We start from the raw sequence: 11,797 nt of genomic DNA, 5'->3' as shown, positions 1-11,797 counted from the left end.
ACCAAAGAGGTAAAGGATCTATACTCTAAAAACTATAGAACACTTCTGAAAGAAATTGAGGAAGACACAAAAGATGGAAAAATATTCCATGCTCATGGATTGGCAGAATTAATATTCTGAAAATGTCCATGTTACCCAGGGCAATTTACACGTTTAATGCAATCCCTATCAAAATACCATGGAATCTCTTCAGAGAGTTAGAATAAATTATTTTAAGATTTGTGTGGAATCAGAAAAGACCCTGAATAACCAGGGGAATTTTAAAACAGAAAACCATAGCTGGGGGCATCACAATGCCAGATTTCAGGTTGTACTACAAAGCTGTGGTCATCAAGACAGTGTGGTACTGGCACAAAAACAGACACATAGATCAATGGAACAGAATAGAGAACCCAGAAGTGGACCCTCAACTTTATGGTCAACTAATATTTGACAAAGGAGGAAGGACTATCCACTGGAAGAAAGACAGTCTCTTCAATAAATGGTGCTGGGAAAATTGGACATCCACATGCAGAAGAATGAAACTAGACCACTCTCTTTCACCATACACAAAGATAAACTCAAAATGGATGAAAGATCTAAATGTGAGACAAGATTCCATCAAAATCCTGGAGGAGAACACAGGCAACACCCTTTTTGAACTTAGCCACAGTAACTTCTTGCAAGATACATCCACGAAGGCAAAAGAAACAAAAGCAAAATTGAACTATTGGGATTTCATCAAGATAAGAAGCTTTTGCACAGCAAAGGATACAGTCAACAAAACTACAAGACAACCTACAGAAAGGGAGAAGATATTTGCAAATGACATATCAGATAAAGGGCTAGTTTCCAAGATCTATAAAGAACTTCTTAAACTCAACACCAAAGAAACAAACAATCCAATCATGAAATGGGCAAAAGACATGAAGAGAAATCTCACAGAGGAAGACATAGAGACATGGCCAACACGCACATGTGAAAATGCTCTGCATCACTTGCCATCAGGGAAATACAAATCAAAACCACAGTGAGATCCCACCTCACACCAGTGAGAATGGGGAAAATTAACAAGGCAGGAAACAACAAATGTTGGAGAGGATGCGGAGAAAAGGGAACCCTCTTACACTGTTGGTGGGAATGGGAACTGGTGCAGCCACTCTGGAAAACTGTGTGGAGGTTCCTCAAAGAGTTAAAAATAGACCTGCCCTACGACCTAGCAATTGCACTGTTGGGGATTTACCCCAAAGATACAGATGCAATGAAATCCTGGGACACCCGCACCCCGATGTTTATAGCAGCAATGTCCACAATAGCCAAACTGTGGAAGGAGCCTCAGTGTCCATCAAAAGATGAATGGATCACGAAGATGTGGTTTATGTATACAATGGAATAGTCCTAGCCATTAGAAATGACAAATACCCACCATTTGCTTCAGTGTGGATGGAACTGGAGGGTATTATGCTGAGTGAAATAAGTCAATCAGAGAAGGACAAGCATCATATGTTCTCATTCATTTGGGGAATATAAATAATAGTGAAAGGGAATAGAAGGGAAGGGAGAAGAAATGGGTAGGAAATATCAGAAAGGGAGACAAACCATGAGAGACTCCTAACTCTGGGAAACGAACTAGGGGTAGTGGAAGGGGAGGAGGGCGGGGTGTGGTGGTGAATGGGTGATGGGCACTGAGGGGGGCACTTGATGGGATGAGCACTTGGTGTTATTCTGTATGTTGGCAAATTGAACACCAACAAAAAATAAAATTATTATTAAAAAAAGAGTGTAAGAAAAAAAAGCAGACAGAGGAATATGTCCCAATGAAAAAAAAAAAAAAAAAACAGAACAAAATCACATCAAGAGACCTAATTGAAATAGAGATAAGTAATATGCCTGAGAGAATTTAAAGTAATAGTCATTAAGTGAGACAGGAAGATGATGTTGGAATAGCAAAATCCAAGGCTCACCTCATCCCCCAGATACAACCAGATAACTATCAAATCATCCTAAATACCCTAGAAATCAACCTGAAGACTGGCAGAAGAAGCTCCACAACTAAAGGGAGAGAAGAGGCCATATCAAAGAAGGTAGGAAGTGCGGAGATGTGGTTTAGGAGAGAAACAGATCCTGGCTTCTGTGGAGAGGAGGGAGCCATGGTTGCAGAGAAGGGTGAGACAGAGAAGAGCACACAGAATTCACAGGGAAAATGTTTCCCCATAGCTATTGGCTTGGAAAATGAGAGGGGCTGAATTTTGTGAGTTCTTGCAACTAGTAGGCTTAAAGACTGAAGTTTTTAAGGTCAGCAGGCTTGGCTGGGATAGAGCCTGGAGGGTACTTAGCTGTTCTTGGAGAGAAGGCAAGCAAACAACCAGGGGCAGACGGTGCAGAAACAGCAATCTGAAGAGCACCTTGGTCCCAAAGTGGGGAGATTATTTGCTCTTCTTAGAGCATTCCCTGAGAGGCAGCATTCATGAGAGACCTCTCTAGGAAAAAAAAACAAAACAAAAAAAACTGTCCAGTGCCATTTCCCTCTCCTCCTCCTCCTCAGTATCAGCACAGAGCCACCTGCGAGAAGCAGTACAGTGTGGATACTGGCTGACCTGACTTGCTTACACCAAGCCCACCCCCCCTGCACTCCAGTGGCCTTTCTCAGTCACAGCAATGTGGTCCTCCTCCCCTAGAAGACCTGCACAAGTCCCTGCCCACAGCATGTTTCCTGACCAGAAAGGTTTTCAGGGCCTCAGTTTCAGTGAAGTTGGGGACAGGTCTCATTTCACAAGCAGACCAGAGCACACTTAGGTAAAGCTCATCACGTTCAGGCCAGTGACCAAACACTAACAACAGTAGGCAAGGGAAACCTCTGCAGATGACTGGCCTAAAGGATACATCAGCCAGACTGCAATAGCAGAAGTGCATGTAATACACACTAGAGACACTCTCTGAAGTGTCATGCCCTGGGTGCTACCTCACCTCTTCTTCATAAGGTCATGACTTTGAGGAACAGGAGACATAACTGGCTTTTCTAACACAGAGAAGCAGGCAGAGGCTTAGACAAAATGAGAGACAGAAGAATTTACCCCAAATGAAAGAAGATAAGGCCACAGCCAGATATCTCATTGAACTTGAGAAAAGAATAGAAGACATCAAGGAGATACTTACTGCAGAGATAGAAGAGTTAAAAAAGAATCAGGGATGAAGAGTGTGCTTTCCCATCTTGTAAGGCAAGAATGGTGGGACCTCTCTACAGACTCGATTTTAGGACTCCTAATCCTTTGCTATCCAAGGCAGAAGGGTGTCAAGTGGACAACTGCAGGGGTCAGACATACTCAGGACTAACTAAGAGGCCTCACAGATGCTTCATTTCTCTCATGTGGGTTTATGGTGGGGCACACAAAGGATGGCAGGTGAAAAAGCTGAGAAGCCAGGTATTAAGGAGAAGAAACCTGAAGCCAAGAAGACTGAGGGTTGTGGCAAGGTTAAGAAGGGTAACCTCAAGGCTAAAACACCAAAGAAGGGGAAGCTCCACTGCAGCAGAAACCTTGTCTTAGACAGAGGAATTGGCAGATATTCCCAATTGGCTATGCATTCCAGAAAGGCCATGAGTGAGATGAAAGGGACTATTCAGCAGCTAAATCCAAGGTTGAAAAGAAAAAAAAGAAGAGGGCCCTTGCTACTGTCACAAAATCAGTTCGTGGTGACAAGAAGGTGGTGCATGACGGGTTAAATTTCATGAAATGCCTATGTATTATCCTACTGAAGATATGCCTCAAAAGCTGTTGAGCTGTGGCAAAACAAAAAACAAAACGAAACAAAACAAAACAAAACAAAAAAACCCTTTCAGTCGGCATGTGAGAAAACCATGAGCTAGCATCATTCCTGGGACCATTTTGATCATCTTCCCTAGGTGACAGAGAGTCAGGAGGGTGGTTTTCCTGAAGCAACTAAATAGGGGCTTGCTACTTATGACTGGACCTCTGCACCTCAATCTAGTACCTCTGTATGGAACACATCAGAAATTTGTCATTGCCACCTGCACCAAAGCTGATATCAGCAGTGTGAAAATCTCAAAACATCTCACTTATTTTTACTTCAGGAAGAAGAAGCTGAATAAATCCAGACACCAAGAAGGTGAGATCTTCAACACAGAGAAGTATGAGATTACAAAGCATTGCAAGGTTGAGCATAAAGCTATGGACTCAAAGGGTTCCCAAAAATGAAGCTGTACCTCAGCTTCAGGGCTCTTCTGCTCTGTGTTTTTTCTCACAAATGGAGTTTATCTTCACAAACTGGTGTCCTCAATTTCTTACAAAGAACCTAATTAAATAACCAATCCATTAAAAAAGAGAGAGATGAGGAATACAATAAATGAGATTAGAAACATGCTCAATGCAATAAACAGGCTAGAAGAAGCAGAGGAACAAATTAATGAACTAGAAGGCAATGTAATGGAAAGCAATGAAGCTGAACCAAAGAGAGGAAGAATTATGTTAAATGAGAAGAGATTTAGGAAACTCAGTGACCCTATCAAATGTAATAACATTCATATTATTATAAGAGTCCCAGAAGAAGAGAGAGAAAAGGGGGCAGGAAATTCATTTGAAGAAAGAATAGCTGAAAACGTCCTTAATCTGGGGAAGGAAACAGACATCCAAATCCAGAAGGCACAGAGAAATACCATCAAAATCAACAAAAGCAGGCCCATACCAAGACATACTGCAATTAAATTTGCAAAGTATAGTGATAAAGAAAAAAATCTTACAAGCAGCAAGACAAAAGGAGTCATTAACTTAGAAGGGAAAATCCATAAAATCAGCAGGAAATTTTTCAGCAGAAATTTTTAAGCCAGAAGGGAGTGTCATGATATATCCAAAGTGCTGAATGGGAAAAACGTGCAGCCAAGAATACTCTATGCAACAAAGCTATCATTCAGAATTCTTTGTTTTCCTAGACAAACAAAAACTAAAGGATTTCACGACCACTAAACCAGCCCTGAAAGAAATATTAAATGGGACTCTTTGAGTGGAAAGGAGAGGCCAAAAGTGATAATATAAAAGTAGAGAACACAAAAGCAGCAAGAAATGAATATTTCTGTAAAATATCAGTCAAGGAACTCACAAAAAAGGAACAAAATATAGTAATATACACCCAAAACATGAGTGTTTGAAATGTTTTAAGAAGAGAAAATAATGGGTTCAAATTTAAATGATTATTTACTTAATATAGACTGCTATATCCAATAGAGGTTGTATATAATCTTAATGGTAACCATATATCAAAAACCACTAATAAGCACGCAAAGAATGAAGAGAAGGAAATTCAAATATATCACTTAAGAAAATCAGCAAAACACGAAGGAGGAAAAGATAAGAAAGGATCAGAGGCAATCTCCAGAAACAACCACAAAAAAGTAATAAAATGGCAATAAATACATACCTATCCATAAATTGCTTTGAATATCCCTAAATGCTCCAATCAAAAGACAAAGGGTTTTAGAATGAATAAGAAAACATCCATCTATATGTTTCCTACAATAGATTCATTTTAGACACAAAGACACCTATAATTTGAAAGTTATGAGACGGAGAAACGTTTATCATGCAAATGGATTTCAAAAGAAAGCTGCAGGGATCCCTGGGTGGCGCAGCGGTTTGGCGCCTGCCTTTGGCCCAGGGCGTGATCCTGGAGACCCAGGATCGAGTCCCACGTTGGGCTCCTGGTGCATGTAGCCTGCTTCTCCCTCTGCCTATGTCTCTGCCTCTCTCTCTCTCTCTGTGACTATCATAAATAAATAAAAATTAAAAAAAAAAACACAAAAGAAAGCTGCAGTAACGATACTTATATAGGACAAATTAGACTTTAAAACAAAGTCTGTAACAAGAGACAAAGAAGGACACTATATAATTATAAAGGGGATATTCCAACAAGAAGGTATAACAATTGTAAATATTTATGCACCCATCATAGGAGCATCCAAATACATAAAAGAATAACAAATATAAAGAAACCTATTGATAATAATACAATGATAGTAGGGGACTTTAACACCCCACTTACATCAATGGACAAATTATCTAAACAGAAAATCAACAAAGTAAAAATGGCTTTGAATGATACACTGAACCAGACAGACTGAACAGAAATACTGAGGATATTCCAACCTAAAACAGCAGACTACACATTCAAGTTCTCATGGAATATTCTCGAGAAAACAGATCACATGTTAGGCCACAAAATAGGGCTCAAGAAATCCAAGAAGACTGAAATCATACCATGCACCATTTCTGACTCCAATACTATGAAATTAGAAATAAATCACAAGAAAAAAATCTGTAAAGAGCCCGGGTATATGAAGGTTAATGAACATCCTACTAAAGAGTAAATGGGTCAACCAGAAAAATCAAAGAAGGAATTTAAAAATACGTGAAAACAAATGAATGAAACACAAGCATCCAAAGCCTTTGAGATGTAGCAAAGGTGGTCATAAAAGGGACATATATAGCTATGCAGGGCTACCTCAAGAAGCAAGAACAATCACTAATAAGCAACCTAATCTTAGGCCTAAAGGACCTAGAAAAAGAACAACAAGCAAGATGTAAAGCCAACAGAAGAAAGGAAATAATAAATATTAGAGGAGAAATAAATGATAAGGAACTAAATAAACAGTAGATCAATGAAACCAGGAGCTGTTTTTTTGAAAAAAAAAAAATAAAATAAAATTGATAAAATTCTAGCCAGACTTACCAAAAAGAAAAGAGAAAGGACCCAGATGAATAAAATCACAAATGAGAGAAAGAATAACCAACATCACAGAAATACACAGGATTATAGGGGAGTCGAATAAAAGACTATCTGCCAACAAATTGGACAATCTAGAAGAAATGGATAAATTCCTAGAAATATAAATTACCAAAACTGAAACAGGAAGAAATAGACAATTTGGACAAACCAATAACTGGCAAAGAAATTGAATCAGTAATCAAAAAACTCTCAACAAACAAAAGTCCAGGACCAGATAGCTTCTCAGGTGAATTCTACCAAACATTTAAAGAAGAGATAATACCTATTCTTCTCAAACTATTCCAAAAAAGAGAAGAGGAAGGAAAGCTTCCAAACTTATCTATGAAGCCAGAATTATCCCGATATCAAAACCAGATAAAGACATCACAAAAAGGAAAAATGTAAGTCAATATCTCTGATGAACATAGATGCAAAAGTCCTCAAAAAATACTAGCAAAATCTAATCCAACTATATTTAAAAAGTCATTCACCACAATCAAGTGGGATTTATTCCTGGGTTGCAAGGGTGGTTTAATATGCACAAATCAACCAATGTGATATATTACATTAATAAAAGAAAAGATAAAAACCATATGTCCATTTCAGTAGATACAGAAAAAGCATTTGACAAAGTACAATATCCATTCATGATTAAAAACTCTGAACAAAGTAAGTTTAGAGGGAATATACTTCAACATAATAAAAGCTATGTATATGAAAAGCCCACAGCTTACAATATCCTAAATGGAGAAAAACTGAGAGCATTTCTCTACTGTTAGGAATAAGATAGGAATGTTCATTCTCACTACTTTTATTCAACACAGTATTAGAAGTCCTAGCACAGGGATCCCTGGGTGGCACAGCGGTTTAGCACCTGCCTTTGTCCCAGGGCGCAATCCTGGAGACCCGGGATCGAATCCCGCATCGGGCTCCCGGTGCATGGAGCCTGCTTCTCCCTCTGCCTGTGTCTCTGCCTCTCTCTCTCTCTCTCTCTCTCTCTGTGACTATCATAAATAAATAAAAATTTAAAAAAAGAAGTCCTAGCACAGCAATTATACAACAAAAAGAAATTAAATGCATCTAAATCAGCAAGGAAGAAGCAAAATTTTCACTATTTGCAGATGACATGATACTCTATATGGAAAACCTATAAGACTCCACCAAAAAAATGCTAGAACTAATAAATAAATTCAATAATGTGACAGGATACAAAACCAATATACAGAAATTTATTGCAGTTCTATACTCCAATAATGAAGCAGCCGAAAGAGAAATTAAGGAATCAACCCCATTTATTAATTACACTAAAAATAATAAAACATCTAGGAATAATTTAGCCAAAGACATTAAAGACCTGTACTCTGAAAGCATAAAATACTGATGAAAGAAATTTAAAAAGGCACAAGGAAATGGAAAGACATTCCATGCTCATGGGTTGGAAAAACAATTATTGTATTAATGTCTATACTACCTAAAGTAATCCAGAACTTTAATGTAATCCCTATTGAAATACCAAGAGCATTTTTCATAGAACTAGAACAAATAATCTTAAAATTTGTATGGAACCACAAAAGACCTTGAATAGCCAAAGCCATCTTGAAAAAGAAAAAAAATTTGGCAATATCCTAATTCCAGACTTTGTTATACTACAAAGTAGTAATCAAAAGATCATAGTACTGGCATAAAAGTAGACACATAGATCAATGGAACAAAATAGAAAGCCCAGAAATAAACCCACAATTATATGGTCAATTAATCTTCGACAAACATGGCAAGAATATGTAATGGGAAAAAGGCAATCTCTTCAACAAATTGTGTTGGAAAAACTGGACAGCTACATGCAAAAGAATGTAAGTGGAGTACGTTCTCACCCCATACACAAAAATAAATTCAAACTGGATTAAAAATCTAAATGCAAGACCTGAAACTATAAAAATCCTAGAAGAGAATACAGGCAGTGCTTTCTTGGCATTGGCCATGGCAACATTTTTCTATATATATCTCTGAGGCAAAAAAAAAAAAAAAAAAAAAGCAAAAATGAACTACTAGGACTGCATCAAAATAAAAAGCTTCTACACAGCAAATGAAATAATCAGCAGAACTAAAAGGCAACCTACTAAATGGGAAGAGATATTTGCCAATGGCATATCTGATAAAGGGTTAGCATCCAAGATATATAAGAACTTATATAACTCAACACAAAACCCACAAATAATCCAATTTAAAAATGGACAGAAGACATGAACAGACTTTTCTTTAAAGAAAATGTGTAGATGGACAACAGACCCATGAAAAGCTGCTCAACATCACTCATCATCAGGGACATGGAATTCAAAACTACAATAAGATATCACCTCACACCTGTCAGAATAGCTAAAACCAAAACCACAAGAAACAAGAAGCATTGGTAGGAATGTGGAGAAAAAAGGAATCGTCATGAGGTGTTGGTGGGCAAACTAATGCAGCCACTGTGGAAAACAGTATGGAAGCACCTCAAAAAATTAAAGATAGAATTACCATATGATCCAATAATCACACTACTGGGTATTTACCCAAGAAATATGAAACACTAATTCAAAAAGATATATGCAGTCCTATTTTTATTGCAATATTATTTATAATAGCCAAAACATGGAAGCAACCAAAGCGTCCTTCCATAGATGAGCGATAAAGAAGACGTGGAGTACGTTGCAATGGAATATTACTCAGCCATAAAAACAATGCAATACTGACATTTGTAATAACATGGATGAATGTAGAGGGTATAATGCTAAGTGAAATAAATCAGTAAGACAAAGACAAATACCATATGATTTATTTTCAAGGTTTTATTTTTAGAGACACAGAGAGAGAAAGTATGAGCAAGGAGGGGAAGAGGGAGAGAGAGAAAGAAAGAATCCTCAGCAGGTTCCATGCTCAGCAGGGAGCCTAACGTAGGGTTCAATCTCATGACCCTGAGATCATGACGTGGGCCAAAATGAAGAGTCAGACACTTAGCTGATTGAGCCACACGGGCATCCTTGTTTCACTCCTATGTGGAATTTATGAAACTAAACAAATGAAGAAAGAAAAAAATAGGGATCCCTGGGTGGCACGGCAGTTTAGCGCCTGCCTTTGGCCTGGGGCGCGATCCTGGAGACCCGGGATCGAATCCCATGTCGGGCTCCCGGTGCATGGAGCCTGCTTCTCCCTCTGCCTATGTCTCTGCCTCTCTCTCTCTCTCATAAATATCATAAATAAATAAAAAAAAAGAAAAAAAAAGAAAGAAAAAATAGACTCCTAACTATAGAGAACAGATGGTTACCAGAGAGGAAGTTGGTGGGGAGATGGGTTCCATGGGTAATGGGGAATAAGTGTACCTGCTGTGATGAGCACCTGGTATGGTATGGTATGGAAGTGCTGAATCACTATGTTGTACACCTGAAACTCATATTACACTGTATATTAACTAGAATTTAAATGGCTTAAAAATGTTTACGATTTTATTGAGAGAGCATACGTGCTCAGACTTGTGTGTGTCAGGGGAGGGGCAGAGGGAGAGGAAGAGAGAATCTCAACCAGAATCTCATGCTGAGTGCAGAGCCCAGTGCCAGGGCTTGATCCCACTACCCTGAGGTCATGACCTGGACAGAAACCGAGAGTCGGTGGCTTAACCCAGGCATTCATAAAAATTATTTTTTTAAAGGCATTCAGTTTGTTGCATTTCATTATGGCAGCTCAAGCAGCCTAATTAAAAGAAATTGTGACTGAAATTAAAAGAAAAGTACAGAATTTGGTCCTGGATGGGGCCAGAAGAGGAGGTGAGCACCTCTCTGCAGAAGGGTTCTCTCTGCCTTTATACCAAGATCAGAAAAAGAAAAAACTTGTGAAATGTTGTAAGAATAATAGTATGATTCAATTCTCATTTTTGAGATGAACATCTTAACTCATAATGGAGGTGAACCAAAATGTAGAACTGCTAAGAAAGATATTATTCAAGTCCAGGAAAGAGAAACTAGTAGCTTGCATTAGGATAGTGGTGGAAAAGCTGAAGTAGAAGGACTAGAGGCAAAAGATATTTAGAAGGTAAAATATAGAGGACTAAGTAATGAATTGAATTTTTTTACATAATATTAAGTGAAAGAGCCAAATTCAAAATTATAGATTCATTATGATACAGATAAAACTCAGGGAAACATAGGGTGAAAATATATAAATTATAGATAACATTCTCATCTTTCTACTTTTCAGGATCATAAAACTGTGGTCATATTATGCTTCCCCTTTTAAAATAAAAATAATATTTTAGTGTAACTGCCACAAAATTACTGTAAGGGTCACTTCTCAAGGGTAATTGAAATGTAACCATAGGTTTTGCTGAGATTTTGTGTAGAATTAGTGAAATCAGGTGAGGCCTGGAAGTAGGAATTATCTCTGACATTTAAATATTCCATAGAGAGTCTACAGCAAAAGGGGTATTCCAGCAAGAGAAGAGCCATACAGAGCTGAAATCATTAACAAGGCTCCCCTGGTTAATTTTCTTGAGACAGCTTTTTTTTTTTTTTTTTTTGTCCACAGGTAGGTAATTATGCCTCCTTTACCAGAGGCAAGTTTTCCAAATCTTCTGAGGCTTTGTTTCACTTATAAAATAAGGGTCCTACTTTCTCTCTAGAGATATTATGAGGACACAGTGAGATGGAGTCCGGTAGAGGCTTTTGAAGAGTATCTGTTGTATTTCTAAACACTCAGACTGGGAGTAGTAAGAATAGTGATGATGGGTTAATAATTACCAGTAGTACTAGTAGTAGTTCTTTCCATACTTAGATTTTTAATGCCTGGTAGGTGGTTAAAGTAAAATAGTTTTCACCTTATTCAGGTACGAGACACAAGTTTAAGTTGAGAGAAATTATTCCTATCACATGGGAGAGAAAATTGGTTTACAGGAATTTTAGGAATAGATGTTTGTGTAATTTAGTTTGAGTCAGCAATTCCAGAACTGATTGTCTAGGTATTATTCAGTGCTCACAAGTAGCATCTTCTCCAAAGAAGTCATTTGATCTTTCTT

At 38.0% G+C, this 11,797-nt stretch overlaps 1 pseudogene; it reads left to right on the top strand.

Annotated features, from left to right (window-relative positions):
- Positions 1-3,373: 3,373 nt before the first annotated feature.
- LOC100686394 lies at positions 3,374-4,193 on the top strand (annotated as a pseudogene).
- Positions 4,194-11,797: the final 7,604 nt, after the last annotated feature.

The sequence above is a fragment of the Canis lupus genome, chromosome 33, assembly GCF_011100685.1.
Source record: "Canis lupus familiaris isolate Mischka breed German Shepherd chromosome 33, alternate assembly UU_Cfam_GSD_1.0, whole genome shotgun sequence".
NCBI classification, from domain to species: Eukaryota; Metazoa; Chordata; class Mammalia; order Carnivora; family Canidae; genus Canis; species Canis lupus.
The sequence above is the reverse complement of the archived record's forward strand: the minus strand, read 5'-3'. Positions and strand labels throughout refer to the sequence as shown.